At 43.3% G+C, this 16437-nt stretch overlaps 1 protein-coding gene across 1 annotated transcript in view; it reads right to left on the reverse strand.

Annotated features, from left to right (window-relative positions):
* Positions 1 to 16437, reverse strand: part of LOC122816492 (dynein axonemal assembly factor 8-like) — a 3534829-nt gene that overhangs the window by 1828239 nt on the left and 1690153 nt on the right. The window lies entirely within an intron of this gene.

Consider the following 16437-nt stretch of genomic DNA (forward strand, 5'->3'; position numbering starts at 1 on the left):
AAGCACCGCTCTCATCTCTAGGACATTGATGTGCAAATGGGCCTCGTGATCTTGCCAAGTACCCTAGACTGTCTTTCCCAGATAATGCCCCCCCCCCTATCTGGGAAGCATCCATGGTTACTATGGCTAATGGCTGAGGAAGAACAAAGGGTCGACCTAATGTCACATGAGTGGAGTGAAGTCACAAATGAAGGTCTTTTCTTGCAAGATTCTGTTATCAGAATTTGATGGGACATGGGTAGTTCCGTTTAGGAACACTGAGTGAACAGTAGCCACTGCAGAATCCTCATATGCAGGCATGCTAATGGAACTAAGTTTATTGCTGCTATCATGGTGCCCAAGACTTTTAGAACTGTTCTTGTTTGTACTCTTTTCCTGGAAAGAAGGTTTAAGATCTGATGCCGTAGGAGACAAACTCTTTCGGGTGGAAGTTTTGCCATCATTTTTGTTTTATGTAGATCTGCTCCTATAAAAACAATATGTTGAGATTGCAATAAGACAGATTTTTCACAATTTACTGTGATACCTAGATGACAGCAGAGCTTCAATGTGGTCTCTCTCGGTTTTATTAATAGATGCTCGGTGGTGGCAGTTAGGAACCAGTCGTCTATGTATGGAAACACCCAGAATCCCAGGCGTCTCAAGTGAGCCGTGACTACTGCCATACACTTGATGAACACTCTGGGGGCTGTAGTGAGACCAAAGGGCAGAGCTCGAAACTGGTAGTGACTGGCTCCCAGCAGAAAGCACAAATGACTCCTGGATCGCCTGTCCATCTTTATGTGGTAGTTCATCTTTTCTCAGAAAAGGGAGTATCAGCTGCAGTGTTACAATCCAGAACTTTGATTTTTTTACAGACTTGTTTCATTTGCTGAGATCCAGGATGAGTTTCTTGTCCCCTGTTTTTTTGGAACTAAAAAGAACCTTGAGTAAGTTCCGGATCCTATTTGGTCTGTGGGTACTGTATGGATGACTTTTTTTCTAGCAACTTTTATATCTCTAGAGTTCCTTGTTCAATTTGACTGGGTGGAATGTCCGGGATGTTTTTTATGTTTTGGACAGGGAAGAAAAAGGGTATGGAGTAACCTCTGGATAAGATTCGTTGTACCCACTTGTCTTTTGTTATTTTTAGCCAGGCTTCTGGGTACAAAGATAATTGACCCCCAACTGTCTCCAGATACAGACAGACAGGCCTTCTTTCAGGAGCGCTGGAAGGGCTTACCAAAGAAATATTCACTGTTGCCTTTATTTTGCAGAACCCCTCTGCCAAATGGTCAGCGTTTTTCATTACTGCTTCCCTCTCTGCCCCTGGGGGAAGAATCATCACGTGTCCTGGAAAAAAATCTGGGATTTTCGGAACCACATTTTTCCTCCCTTTTGACTCTTAGGATAAGATCTGGTATGTAGGGTAAAATTGACTCCTATGGCAGAGAGAGTTTTTCCATCTTGTACACACCTGGTTAGTGTGTGTCTAACTTTTGGCCTGAACAGGGACAAGCCGTCGAAAGGGGCGTTCACAAAAGAAGATTTAAAGGGCTCAGCAAAGTCAAACAAGCGCATCCAGGAATCTCTCCTAAGGGAAATTCCTGAACCCACTGCCCTACTTGCTCCATCGGCTGCATAAGAAATGAGTTTCATGGAGGAGTTGACCACTGAATTTAAGGTTGACAGCTGAGAGGAAACCTTTTCTGATACTCCTTTAGTTACTGAACCTCGGAGAGCATCTCCTACCTCTTTCAGGAGATCTCTCTGAAGTCTGGTAAAGTGGGTGAGATAATTCAGCAATCAGAGTGAAAAAGGTCACTGAAGAAAAGGTGTACTTTCCACATCTGTCCATCGTACAAGACTCCTTGTTTGGCGGATGGACAGAAGAGGACATCTCAGAAAGTTCCTTCTTGGTGGCTGCCACCACCGCCATACCATCTACTGGGACACCTTTCGAGAGAAAAGTATTATCCGTGGGTGAAGTTATGAACTTGTTTGGCCTCCAAGGAACAGGATCCACTGAATCTGGACACTCTCACACCTTTCAACAAACTAAATCCATCAGTTTGTTGAAAGGCAGAGACACCCAAGTGGCAGAAGAGTGAGGCCCAGAAGCCTTCAGGTACATAGACTCCTACTCAGAAGGGGTGACGGGCTTCCAGCTACTTCTCTGCTTAAGTATTTCTAGGATGTCTGCAAAGGAGACATCCTCAGAAGATGACCATGGGGATCCTTCTGACTCATCAAAGTCTGTATCAGAAGTGACGGACTCCTCTGTGGAGTCTAAATGCTTCCTCTTACATAGTCTCTTTTGAGGGACCTCTACAGAAAGGGTATTCTGGAAAGGCTTTGGAAGAGAGGGGTTCACCCAATGGGGCATCCTGAGGCCTAGGGTCTCTATGTGTCTGAGGATGTAGTGGTGCCGAGATAGACACCGAGCTGAGAGTGGAGTTGTTTGTGGAGACAGCACTCTCCTCATCACCTCAATAGCCCCCCTGCCCCTGATCCAAGGAAGCTCCTGGCTCTGAAGAACCAGAAGACATCCCTAGCACCAAGGGAGTTGGCTCCAAGGCCGATATAAGAGCCAAGTTCACCTGCGCCAAGGCCCCAAGAGGCAAGTTCACATCCAACAATTGTCCAATCTGACTGTCCTCCCAGGACCCGACCAGAGAACATTGGCTCCTAGACTCCTCGAGTTCAGGATGGTGACAGGGTAGGCTGGGTTGCTTCCAAAACCCTCTGGGTCGGATCCGACAGAAGATCTGCAAGCACCGGTGTCTTCAAAAGCCTCCATACCTCGCAATCCACATCATCATCTGAAAGGCTCCTGGTGGATCGAGTGGAGGGGACAGGAGATCTGGAAGCTTGTAAAACAGGAGATCTCAACATTGGAGAAACTGGCTCCAGTTCTGGGGACCGACTCCTAACTTGAAACACCAACGGCTCTGAGATTGAAGGAGCTGAGGTGGAAGGCTTTTCGGGTCCGAAAGACTTCGGGTCCAACGAGGAAATTTTTTATAATTTTTTTTTTTTGACGGCTCCGATTGAGCCTCTGAAGATGACATAGATGATTGTTTGCTGGACTTATCAGATTTAGAAGAGGGGGAAAGGCTAGATTTGGAAGGACCCTGACCTTCCCCTATAGCTTCTGAAAAAGGAGTCTTTAGTAATCCCCTGAGAATCAACTTGTTCTTTCTATCTAGAAGAACCCTGTGGCTGAAGGAATGGCATATTGCATAGGATACTGCACCAAGGCATTACACACACACACAGGGTGTCCATTGGTCACTGACATTTTCTGACTGCATTTTGAGCACTTTTTAAAACCCGAGGGTTTTATGTCTTTGGATTGCTTAGACATTTCTACTGCTTACAAAAGAAAGCTAACAGGAAAAAACAAAATTAGCACAGCAAAAATTTCAACACACTGCAAATACTAAACAGCAAAATAGAAAAATATATTTATATTATTCAGACACACACTATATGCATATATATATATATATATATATAAAACAACAACACACTCTAAGGAAAGCCCTCTAATTTAAATGGGCTAAGCAGCCCTCTAATTTAAATGAGCTAGCCTGTTCTAAGCAAAGGAACTAAGTCAAACAAACTAGACAATAACAAACCCCTCTAACTAAAAATGGGCTTAAGCCGAGGAAAGGATATGGGGAAAAGGCTTTGAGAATAAACGACGGCCGTAAGCAAAAAACATATGCAGTGAACATACCAAAAGCTGCCTAAAAGTTAAGAAATTATCTAACTAACAAAACCACTCTTATTTATCTAAATATTCAGAGAAAAAAAACACTATATAAAGTAAAATAACAAGTCACTGAGCCAGAGCCAGTGTGAAGCACTCGATCTTGTTTTAGCGGCAAACGAGATCTGGGGAGTTTCCTGGAGTATCATGGGAAAGGGTTTTCAGCCACAAGCTAGTGGAAAACCTCGAGCTTTTGTATACGCCAAGTCGGAAACAAGGATTGGTTCCAAACCCAACCAGTACAGAATGAAGGCGAGATAGGACACCACATCATTACTTCTCAGTGAAACTCTATCCTTATGAAAAAACAACTACAGAGGTCTATAGGAAAGAGCTTGCATCTCTGATATACATTTTGCTTTATGACATCTATGAGAAAAATTGTTCTTCAAGTTTGTAATTTCAAATCCACTAATGCTGTTGGCTCAAATGGCGGCTGAGTCAATGTTTGCAAAATGATAGCCCCAAGGAGGAGATGGATCTCTGAGTGGGGGGGGCCAAAGTAGGAAAGCTCCCTTTAGAAAGGCCTTGGAAATCTTCAGAGAAGCTATAGAAGAGTTGTTCTGGCCTATGTGAAAACAAGAGATGGCTGCTACTGTACCTTGACAATTGAGTAGCTAGAGAACAAAAAGGGACCAGCACCCAACAGCAGAAGATACAATTCCAAATAATAATTTATTTCAAGGTTGCTGAAAGTCAACCTTCCATAAACATGCACAAACCGGTTTCGGCTGTTAAAGCCTTTATCAATGTGACTTCTTCGTTAATCCAAAAACATTAGTTTACACAAGCACCTTTGCATCCTGGTCCTCTATTTATACCCTTATGTTAAAGTGGTATCAACCTATTGAAACTTGTATAATGGGTACATATACAGTGTACAAATAAGAACGTATTCAGCAGAAATATGCTTATGGTACATATTTAACCACATACACCTGACATCCTGAAAATTTACAGTTACTTATTCATGAATATTAATATTCATGTTTATAGAATAGATGGCTAATATAATATATAGCCAAAATATTCTTATATTATTTATTTGTAACAGGAATCAGAAAAATATATATTCTTTAGGAATGAATCTGTATGGTGTATATGGAATGTGATTATAAGTAGTGACTTGGATATTGTATCTTGCTGCTGTAGGGTGCTGGTCCCTTTTTGTTCTCATGTTCATGGTTTGGACCGAGCACCATTGTCTTCCAAGCGTGCCTCGTTTTCTCTGAATTGAGTAGCTAGACCTGTTGTGAAAAAGTTCTAATAAAAACTCTAAAATGGAGGGAACAGAAGATGAAAAAGGGTTCCACACATTTGGACGATGACAAAATAGAAAATCTTTTCCATTTGCTCCAGTACACCTTGGTAGAAGAATGTTTTTTAGGGGCTGACAGGATCTGAACAACAGATGAGGAAAGCCTGGCATCTCTAAGTTAGAATTGGAGGAACCAAGCAGTTAAGTTCATGGGTTTCTGATCTAGGGAAGTTAGTCCCAATGGGTAAGACAAGAGATATTGATATAGTCCTGATGAGTGAGACAAGAGATATGGTTACTGTTCCAGTTTCCAGGGAGGATGTACTAGAAGCAGCAACAGGAATAGAAACCATGGCAGCAGAGGCCAGAAAGTAGCAATAAGGATCACTTTGGGCTTGCACATTCCTGATCTCTGTGTAACTATGCATCTGTATTGTCTGTTTTCATCCCTCCTCAATATTTAGTTTTCAGATATAACCTTGGATCTGACTTTAGCCAGTTCTCAAATTTTATATCTGTAGCTCAAGCTCTGCTCCTTACCCATAATCCTCTCTCAAGCCCTAGATTGCCTCAGTTGAAGTTTGCCTCCTGATATTAACATAGAGAAAGGAAGCAATTCTATAAATGTCTAGATATGTCACAAGAAATGTATCTGGAGCTGAGAGGGAAGACCGAAGAGAAAATACCTCCAGGTTATACCAGCAGACCAAATGGATATTTTCTTCCAAAGGAAAGAAGGAGTGGGGTGCAGGTAGAAGATGGATGAAAACAGCAACACAGATGCATCATTATGGCGGGTACATAACTTCTGTATGTGATGTTGTCATTTTAGTCTGTTCCTTAACCTTTCAGAGTCCCCAGCTAGTATCAACCCAGGGTGGTTTCATGGAAGGATATTCTGGAGACAGCAGAACCAAGTGCTGCCCTGTTCCTAAAAAGGATATCCAACTTGTAATAAGTTATGAATGTATTAAACAATGGACCAAGTGGCAGCAGCACAAATGTCATCTATAGAAGTTCTGGATAAAAAGGCATTAGACATGGAGATTGACCTTGTGGAATGAGCTCGTGGTGGTCTTGGGAAAGTAAAATCCTTGTTTTTATAAACACGTGAAATACAATCAGTGAGACATCATGCTGCTGTAGCTTTAGACACAGATTGTCCCAACTTCGCTTTTGGAAATTAAATGAACAATGGGTCCACCTGAAAGCTTCAGTTCTGTGGAAATAAAATCTCAGCTGTCTGTGTACATCCAATAAAAGAAGCACATATTCTCCTTTATTGGAGAATTTTAAGAACACTTGTGAATTAATAGAGTGGTTAAGGGCAAATTAAGAAGCTACTTTCAGAAGAAAAGATGGATTGGTGGGAAGAGAAACCTTGTCTTTATAAAAAAATAACACAAGATGGCTGGCAAAATAAAGCCTGAAGCATCAAACTTCTAGCAGATGTATTGACAACTAGAAAAATGGTTTTCCATGACAAAAATGTTAAATCAACCTTTGCTGTGGGGTTCAAGAGGAAACTGAGTTAAGTCCTGGAGAAATATCGTCAAGGTGCTAGGAGGGATAGGATCCTTGATAGGTGGCCTGAGAAAAAAATCATAACTTTAAGGAAGGCTTTGCATAACCTGAGAGTGGCTAAAGATAAATGATCTTTGCCTACATGAAAACTGACTGTAGAGTAACTTGCTCCATTATGAAAAATGGAACCCAGAAATTCTAAAACTGCTGGAATGGGTGCTGAAAAAGGGTCCTGATTTCTCTTGTTAGCCCATACACAGAATAGTTCCCATTTGTTCTTGTGTATCTTCCTAGTGGAGACTTAAAAGTAAAGATGTGTAAAACCTGGGAAGAAATCCTTGACTGGCTTGCCATCACTGGAAGAAGAGAACCCATGGGACCAATCTGAGGGATTGTATGTTCGGGAGAGGTAGCCCAGAGGGGTGAGATAGAGGATCCGGAAGGGGATACAGAACCCATGGAGGGTATATCTGATGAGGACAGAGGAAGGGGAACCACACTTGTCAAGGTCAGAATGGAGCAGTGAGGATCACCTTGTTCTCCCTTTGATGAGCTTTCTGTAGAAACTTTACTATGAGAGGTGTGGGGGGTAGACATAAAGGAGTCTGGGGGAGCCATTCATAGATCGGTGACTCCCCATCTGGGAGAATTAGAGCAAAAAATTTGGAATTGTGGATAGTGGCAAACAGGTCACAGCATGCATGGCTCATTGGTGAAAGATCTTTTCCATCACAGAAGGACTGCGATTCCATTCAAGAGTCATAAGACTATATCTGCTCAGTCTGTCCACTAAAACTCTGGTCTTTCCCAGAATAGGCATTGCTAAAAGAAAATGGTTGGAACAGACTGCCGAATATCACACTCTCATTGCCTCCTGATCCTGACACAAGGTGTAAGAGCGGGTTCCTCCCTGTTTCTTGATGTACTAGACCACTGACATGGACAGACTACTGTATAGCAATTGCCCTTGAGGTAGGGTGTCTTGAAGTGCCTGCAACGCTAAAAGGACTGTTCTCATCTCTAGAATGCTGATGTGAAGGATGGCCTCTAAGGGGGACTTACGTGCCTTGAACTGTCTGCCCCAGGTTATGTCCTCCCCACCTCAACTGTGAAGCTTCCGTGGTCATCATGGCAGTGGCAGAACACAGAAGCAGCCAGAAACATCTGCTGTATGGATCCACCATAACACATGCTGTTGGCAAATCTCTGATTCGAATATGGGATGTCGAATCAGACTACTGGACCACTACAGCCTATTGTATCACTCTAATATATAATCTTGCTAAGGGTAGAAGGGTTATGGAGGCTGCCTTTGACCAAAGAAACTGAAGGACCAGTTTGGCTGGTGGTAACTAATGAGAAAGACTTTTTGCTTGAAGATGTAATTTGGACAATCTGGACTGAGGAAGCCAAGGTACTTGAAAAACTGTGTCCAGATGAGCCCCTATGAATTCCACAGTTTGGATAGGAAGGAGGAGAGACTTGTAATAGTTGACCGTGACGCCCAGGTGTAGATACAAATGGAGCAGGTAGTCCCTGGTGCATGTCAGTAGATGCCTGGTGGGAGCCGTGAGAATCCAGTCACTGAGATAACAAACCACCAGAAATCCCAGCAATCTCAGGTGAGCCACAACCATTGCCATACATTTATTGAACACCCAGGGGTCTGTGGCGAGACCAAAGGGCAAGGCTCTGAACTGAAAGTGAATGGTTCCCAGCCAGAAATGAATGCATCTCCTGGTTTGTCAGTCTATTTTTATGTGATCCAATTTTCCTTCCACAAAAGTGGGAGGATGGACTGAACAGTGACATTCAGAACTTGGAGTGTTTGACAAATTGATTTACATGGCTTAAGTCCAATATGGGCCTGAGATCCCCTCTTCTTTGGCACCAAAAAAAATTCTTGAATATGTTCAAAATTCACTTTGGTCTGGTGGGTCCTCCTGGATGACTCTCTTTCTTTGCAGCTTTTCTATCTCTGAGGCTGCATCCTTCTCCTGAAGCGGTAGTACATCGGGAATTTTTGCGGAGGAAGGGAAAAGGGAATGTACTAGCTTCTGGTAATTATTTTCTTAACTCAGGCATTGTCCAGACTACTAGGTGCAAGATAAGCTCCCCCCAATGGGCTCCAGAGTGCACCCATCAGGTAACCATTCAGGGGATCTGAAAAGGCTTCTTGACAAAAGAGCCTCTGAAGCTTTGGTTCTATGGGCCTCCTTTGCCAAGTGGGCAATATATATAATTAGAGATCCCCCTGTGCCCTAGGGGGTCTATCCCCATAAGAGTCCTGAGAGAAGCCTTATTAATGGAACCACATCCGTCTACCCTTTTTCTGGTTTCTTAGGAAGGTCCTTTGAGGGGTAGAAGAACATATCCCTATGGCAGACAGGGTTTTCCCATCCTATTCACTCCTGAAGAACATCGCTTTAATGGTGGGTCCAAATAAGGTAGATCCATCAAAGGGTGTACTTAGGAAAGGAATCTTGTAGGGCACCACAAAGTCACAAAGGTGCATCCAAGATATGCCTTCTAAAGGTAATGTGTGAAACTGCAGCTGCTAAAATAGCTTCTGTAGCATGTGAAATCAGATGTATAAAGGCAGTTGACAGGGAATGAAGGGTGGCTAGTTGTGAAGAGAGAGAGAGAGTCTTTTTATCCTCTGATGACATGGATCCTGAGAGGTATTTAATACGCTCTTTTGTCAGATCACTCTGCAACCTTGTGAAGTGCACTAGGTAATTCAGCAACCACAGAGCAAAGGTCACCAAAGCAAAGATTCACTTTCCAAATCTGTCCAGTGGCTTAGACTATCTGTTAGGGGTATGGACAGAGGCACTTTCCTCATCTTTTTTCGAAGGCTGCGACAATTACCATGGCATCAACTGGGGACAACTGGCTCCAATGGATATGGTACTTAGGTGCCACTAAATATTTTGTCTGCTTTCTTAGGAATGTACTGTATCATATCTGGATCCTTCAAAGCCCAAAAGGAAATGAGGTCCACCATTTCATCTGCCAGGGGTATGACCCAGGATGTAGCTGAGCCAGTTCTAAAATCCTCAAGAAACATGACTCCTGCTGGAAAGGGGCTTCATAAGACCAACCACCTTTCTGTCTCAGAAGTTTGAGAATATCTCTGAATGAGGCATCCTCAAGGAGTGACCTGAGGATCCCTCCCTCTTCATCAAAGCCAGTCTCTTCTGTCAAAGACTCCTGTGTGAAATCAATGTGCCTCCTCTTGCGCTTATGATTCCAGGGAACTTCCTCATGGGGATGATCTGAGGAGGACCCAGAAGTGTATGGGGAGTTGTGTAAAAGGACTGTCTTAAGGCTAGAATGGATCATCGAATGAGCAGACTCAGGACCCAGGGCAACAGCTGTGGAGAGGTAGGACCCAGGGGGGCTATGGATGTCTTGTCTCCTGTCTTGTGGAGAGCTCTCCTCACTGCCTTAAATGCAGATGCTGGTGACCCCAGAACTGCTCCTGTAAGAACCAGAGCCACCTACCTGGAGAAATCCAAGACTTTCCCATGACCCAGCCGTGACACAAAAGTCAGAGGCAAACTGTCTAGTGCCTTTTCCCGGAGGGAAAGGGACAGCTCCAAAAATCTGAGAGTCAAACCCCTACCTCTGAATCTGGTGCCAAAGCTACTGGGCTGACAAGGTCAGTGCTGGCTGGATCAGAGAAGACGTCTGAGTTGACAAAGGCCAGGTGCTTTGGATCTGACATAGACAATCCCGGCATTCTTGTGGTCCTGAACCTCCGAAGTCAAGTGGTGGATTGGAATGGGAGTCATTCAAGGTGCTTGGGCTGGTCCAAAGCTCACGAGTCTGAGAGGGGATGGAGACAGAAGAACTCCCAACTGAATTTGGGTCCTAAGAAATTTTTTCATCATTCTGTCCACAGCTCCAGTGAGAATCGGTGCTGCTTATGGGATGGGAATTGTATGCAGCCATTACCATATTCAAAGAGGTGCATGGATCTGAAACTTTAGATATCTTCAGGGACAGAGCCAAAGTTGGTGACCCGTGAGGAGAGTGGTTGGGAGAGCACTTTCACAACTCTAGACTTTTCCTTTGAGTTTTCTTTAGTCCTGTCCCCTTGAGATTTTTCCACTGGTTTAGTCACACAGGGAGAAGTTCTAGATATTGAGGAAGAAGAAGGCAGCAATCTCTTGAAAATTAACTTGTTCCTGCATTCAACTAGGGCTCTGTGGTTGAAGCTGGAACAAATGTCACAATCGACCTCAAGATGAGTGGCACCAAGACAGTGGACACACTCAGAGTGGGCATCCAAGTTAGGTATTTTGTGCCCATATGATGAACATTTTTTAAAAACCCATAGGCTTGTCTTACACACTGTAAGGAAGGCTGAAAACAACCTGAAAGAAAAAACACACAGAAAAAGCTATATCACTGAACAGGTAAAATACCAATAATGGTACCAAGAATGTCCCAAATACTGGGAAAGAAAATACCGACAATGGTGTCAAAACTACTCTAAAGAGTAGAGAAAGAAAAAGGGGAGAAGATTGCTAGGCTTAGAAGGGAATCAACATCCACCAACAACAATATATCTAAAAAAACTTATTTTCAATTACATGGGAGGTAGAGGGAAGAGAGAGAGAAATGAAAGGACCCTGACAAAAGAGGATAATCTTAAGAGCAAAAAACTGACTTATCTCCCAAAATGCTTGAGCCATGAAAAAAACAGGTCTGTTCGCTGGAAGCAGCAAAGGAGATCTAATGTAAACTGGGGCTTGAGAGAGGGTTATGGATAAGGGGAAAAGCTTGAGTTATGAATCCAAAGTCTCTGAAGTGGCTGAAGCTGGATCCAAGGCCAGATCTGAAAATAAAACGTTGAGGAAAGGACAAAAAAGACAACATCAGATTTGTTCATTACAGGCAATGGAGGAAAAGAATACAGGAGATTGGGGGGGGGGGGCACAGCATCCCTCAGTGACTGTCTTTGTGCAGAAATCAAGGTAAAGTGACTGCTGCACTTGTGATTTAGATGAGACACAAAAAAGATCACAGCAATGCTGCCCCCAGCAACTTAAGATCAAGTCTGTCACTGTTGGATTAAGGGACCATTCATGAGGCATTAGGATAGACCTGCTCAGTTCTTCCCCTAGAACACTGGATGACCCTGAGATATGGAGTGCTATAAGAAAGCAGCATGAAGACATTGCCCACTGCCATACTCTCATGGTTTCACAACATAAGGGGTAAGAATGGGTTCCTCCCTCTTTGTTGATGTACCAGACTACCAACATACTGTCTGCCCATACCTGAATCACGTCTTTGGGGAGACTGTCCTTAAAGACCTGCAACTCTATCAGGACTCCCCCTCATTCCTATAATACTGACATGAAGACTGACTTCTATATGTGACCATGTGCCCTGAATCATCTTCCCTTCGAAATGCCCCCATCACAGAAAGGAAGCATTTGTTGTCACAACTGCCACCAGGGAACTTGTTCAGAATGGCCATCTGCTTATCACGGAAGGAGATATTATCCACCAAGGTATGTGCCATCTGCAGATCTCAATTAGTTTTATTTTGAAGTGGAGTGCATGCACTCTGAGACTACAGTACCACTAAAGTCAATTGGAAAACGTTCAAAAAATATCTGGCAAGTGGGATCATGAAGACTGTGGACACCAAAAGACCCAATAGGCAAAGAACCAAACTTGCTGAAGGATAGGGGTGGTGAAGAACTTGCAAGTCAGTGAAACAAAGAGTAAGAACCTTGAACACTGGAAAATGGACAGTCTATAAGGGGGTGTCCAAGTGGCATCTGATAAATTCTGTTGAGAAGGTGCTAGCTGGCTCTTGGAAATGATGAAAGTGATCACCAGCTCCTGCAACAGCTGGAGCAATAGGTCTCAGTGGTGTGATAAGAGATGGTCGGTTGTAGCTGTGAGTTGCTATTCGTCGAAATATGTGTAAATGTGATTCCCTAACAGGCACAACTGTGCTGCTACCCACCCATGACTCTGGTGAACACCCAGAGGGCTGCGGTGAGTCCAAAGGGCAGAGCTCTAAACCTATAATGAATGGGTTCCAGAAGGAAATGTAGAAACCTCCTCAAATGCTTCTCTATCTTCACATGATAATATGTGCCCTTGAGGTCTATTCAGCACATCCAATCATCCTGTCTCAGTAAGGGCATAACAGACTACAGTGTGATCATTCAGAATTTTGTCTATTTGACATACTGATTAAAATGACTCAGGTCTAGAATGGGCCTGATGTCCTCTGTTTTCTTGGATACTAAAAAGAACAGCAAACAGACTCCTGATTCTATCTGGTCTGAGGGACCAGGGATGACACTTTTTATCTCACAGCTTGGAAATCCCTGCTGCTTGCAAGTTCCCACTGACTGTGTGGGATACTGAGAACTTTTTCCATTTTGACAGGGGAAATGGAAAGTGGTACAGAATATAACCTTTGGCATTAATGTTTAGCACCCAGTAATCTGTAGTTATGTTTTTGCCTGGCTTGCAAGTGCAAAGTTAAGTGCCCCCCCCGTCTTCAGAATGCAGCAGTTGGGCAACCCTTCAGGGACACTGAAAAGGCTTTAGGGATAATGGTCCATAAAAGCCTTGATTCTATGCATCTGTCCCTGCCCCTGGGGTGACATCCATTATTGTTGCTTCCTACTCTGCCATGAGGGGGTCCATCTCCACAAGTCTCCTGATAATAGCTTTGTAATTTTCTGAACCACATCCTCTTATCAGCTCACTGATTCCTACAATAGGCTCTCTAGGATGTGGACAAGTGGATGCCTACAGCAGAGAAAGTCTCACCATCCTGTTGACGTGGTGAATGTTTCATTAACTTTAACTTCAATCAGAGTGGAATCCTCAAAAGACTCGTTAATGAAGGACATCCTGAAGCTTTCCACAAAGTTGCAGAGGCACATCCAGGTGTGCCAGCTAAAGGAAATGCCAGTGACTGAAGCCCCAGGTGTACCATCAACTGCATTTGAGAGCACTCACATGGCTACACTGGATAAAGTTTGAAGATTAGACATCTGGGAATCCACTGTCTTCTTGACATCTGTTGGTTATTACCCCTGAAAGAGACTTGGAAATTTCCATCATCAAATCTCTCTGAAATCTGGTGATATGAGCTAGATAATTTAGCGTCCTGACAGCAAAGGTTACTGAAGCATAAGTCCTTTCCCCAAAGTGGTCCATTGCCCTAGACTGTCTACTGGGAAATAGACCAATGAACTATTTGGATAGTTCCTTTTTCTGTGGGCTCTGCTACAACCATCACATATACAGGAGGACCATTGTTCCAATTTTTCCTGCCTGTGGGGGTAGGGAGAATTTTGTCTGGCTTTTTAAGGATGGGTTCCACCATGTCAGGGTCCTTCCATGTCCAGTGAACCATCAAATCAATGAGTGGATCAATGAATGGTACCACCCAGGAGGAAGAAAAGGGACCCAAAGGCTTCCACAAACACAGACTTGTCAGGAGAATGACTAACTCTGGATCATTCCCCCTCCGTTTCATCAATTCCAGAAAATCGCCTAAGGTGACATCCTTAGAGGGGGATCTTGCGGAGCCTTCACCCTCATCCAAGTCTGTGTCTTCGGTGACAGACTCAGGTGAAGAGTCTAAGTGCTTCCATTTGCATATCTGTTTCCTAGGAACCATTTTAGTGGGGGAGTATCAGAGGCGTCAGAATCACACTGGGAGCTAAGATAGCAGGAAACCTGGGAAGCCTGTGGGACCAACTGTCCCAGTCTGACATAAGGGTGAGATATAGAACCTAATCCAAACTGGGGTTCGGATATCGACCTTGAAGAGATCACCTCTTCCCTCAACACTGACAGTATCTGATGGAAAACCTCAAAGGCTGAAGTCATCACTGGCTCCATAGGTTCTCTCCTGACCTTGAAAGCAATAGAAACCTTAATAATGAAGGGTCTTGACCCCCAAGGCTAATCTTGGTGCTGAGCTATCTAGCACTGAAGCTCCAAGGGGAAGTGAGAGCACTAGCAATTTTGAGGATGAACCCTCCCCCTCCGAGCCTCAACATCAAAGCTTTGCTTCTTTGATTCTTCCAGATCTGAAAACGTTGAACCCAAAAGATGAAAGGAACCAGTTGGCCCTAACAAAGGTGCTCATGGGCAGATTGGGTCTGAACACGTTGAACCCAAAAGATGAAAGGAACCAGTTGGCCCTAACAAAGGTGCTCATGGGCAGACTGGGTCAGAATCTATCAGCACCAATGGGTCAACTGGTACCAAAAAAGAGCATATAGAAGGGTTAGATGGACCAACACTCGGTATATTCCCAGAGGAAGGTACAGAGAGAACCCCAAGCTGTGTCAGTATCCTGAGGAAATTTTCATCATTCTGTCAATGGCCTGTTTGGTCAAACTCCTTGAAGGCCAGGATGATGATGCCCACTAATGCCACTAGCAGTGGTCTGGAGTGACGCTTCTACTGAAGTTTTGGAGAATGAGGTATGGGGCTGAGTGTTTCCAGTGAGAACCGGTGCAGAGCTGGACATGTACCATGATGACAGATTGTTGGCTCCAAAAGCGTCTGTACTTTTGGATTAAACTCCAAAAACAGGGAAGGACCCAGAGACCTCTGACGGGACTTCTAGGAGTCCGCTTTTTCTTTGGATTTTTCCTTATCCTTGTCTGCATCTGCTTTCTCCCGAGATTTCTTGTCCTTAATTTTAGGACAAGAAGTGGATGAGAAAGAGGTAGGGTTGGCAGACTCTGTCTGGGGAGGAAGGAGTACCTTGACAATTAGTTTTTCACATCTGGTTTGTAATACTACAGCACTAAAGGAAGCAAAGGCTTGACATGAAGTATCTAAATGACCAGGCCCTAAACAATATATGCAAAGGAGGTGTGGGTCCTGGGGTGGGCAGCTTATGCTCGCACTCCATGCACTTTTTAAATCCTTGACCATCAGTCATGTAGAAAAGAATCAGAGCCCTGAAACCAAAAAGCTCCAAAAGTGGTGCTGAGGTCAGATCCAGTCAGATCCAACAATCCACAGTTAAATTGGATGAAAACCTGACAAAACTGACATTGGATCAAAAATGTACAAATATGTCCCATAAACTTAAACAGGAAAATGAACAATTTTAGAGAACTTTCAGTAAATGTTAACAGTATTATTAATACTGTAAGATGGACAGGGATACTGGAATGGAGTGCTAAATATGATATGGATGTTATGTTACTTGATGTCAGATTCCTGACAAGTGAAGAAAGAAAAATCGTGAGGTAGAAATATAATATGGAATTTAGGAAGTGAAACTTGTTCTGGAGTGGCTGTGTTGTGTAAAAAAAAGTGAAAATACTAAATGTAATGTTGGTAAGAATGGGAAGGTTAACTGTTATGTATGTGAGGTGAAGAGAACATGGCTACAGAATTATAGCATTGTATGCACACATAACTAGCAAAGAAAAATAATCTATTTCATCAAATATTAGACTGTGTGGTGGTTAACATGAAAATTATAACTTGAGGGGACTGTTTTAAAGGGACAAAGTAAAAGGTAAGGATAATATGTAAAGAAGAAATACAGGAAATATTAAAATGTGGTAAATTAGCTGTGCTGAACCAAAGTCAATGGGCTTATAGAAGGGGGGAACTTTTACTTGAAACTGACTATTTAGTGGAAGACATGGGGGTAGCAGATGGTGATACAGTTGTAATGTTTTTTTCCCAATCCTTTAACAGTATGGATGGAGGACATGTAAGAAAGGGAGCATTTTAAAACAGGAAGGAAATAAAAAGAATAAATGAGAGATTATGGGGTGAAACTGCAGAGTGGAAAGTACTGCAGTTATGGAAGGATCATACTGTCATGAAGTACTTCTATAAAATCTGATTTGATTGATGGGCTGAATTTAAA

This window comes from Protopterus annectens, chromosome 12.part0 (genome assembly GCF_019279795.1).
Source record: "Protopterus annectens isolate FY-2018-M chromosome 12.part0, PAN1.0, whole genome shotgun sequence".
Taxonomy (NCBI): Eukaryota; Metazoa; Chordata; order Ceratodontiformes; family Protopteridae; genus Protopterus; species Protopterus annectens.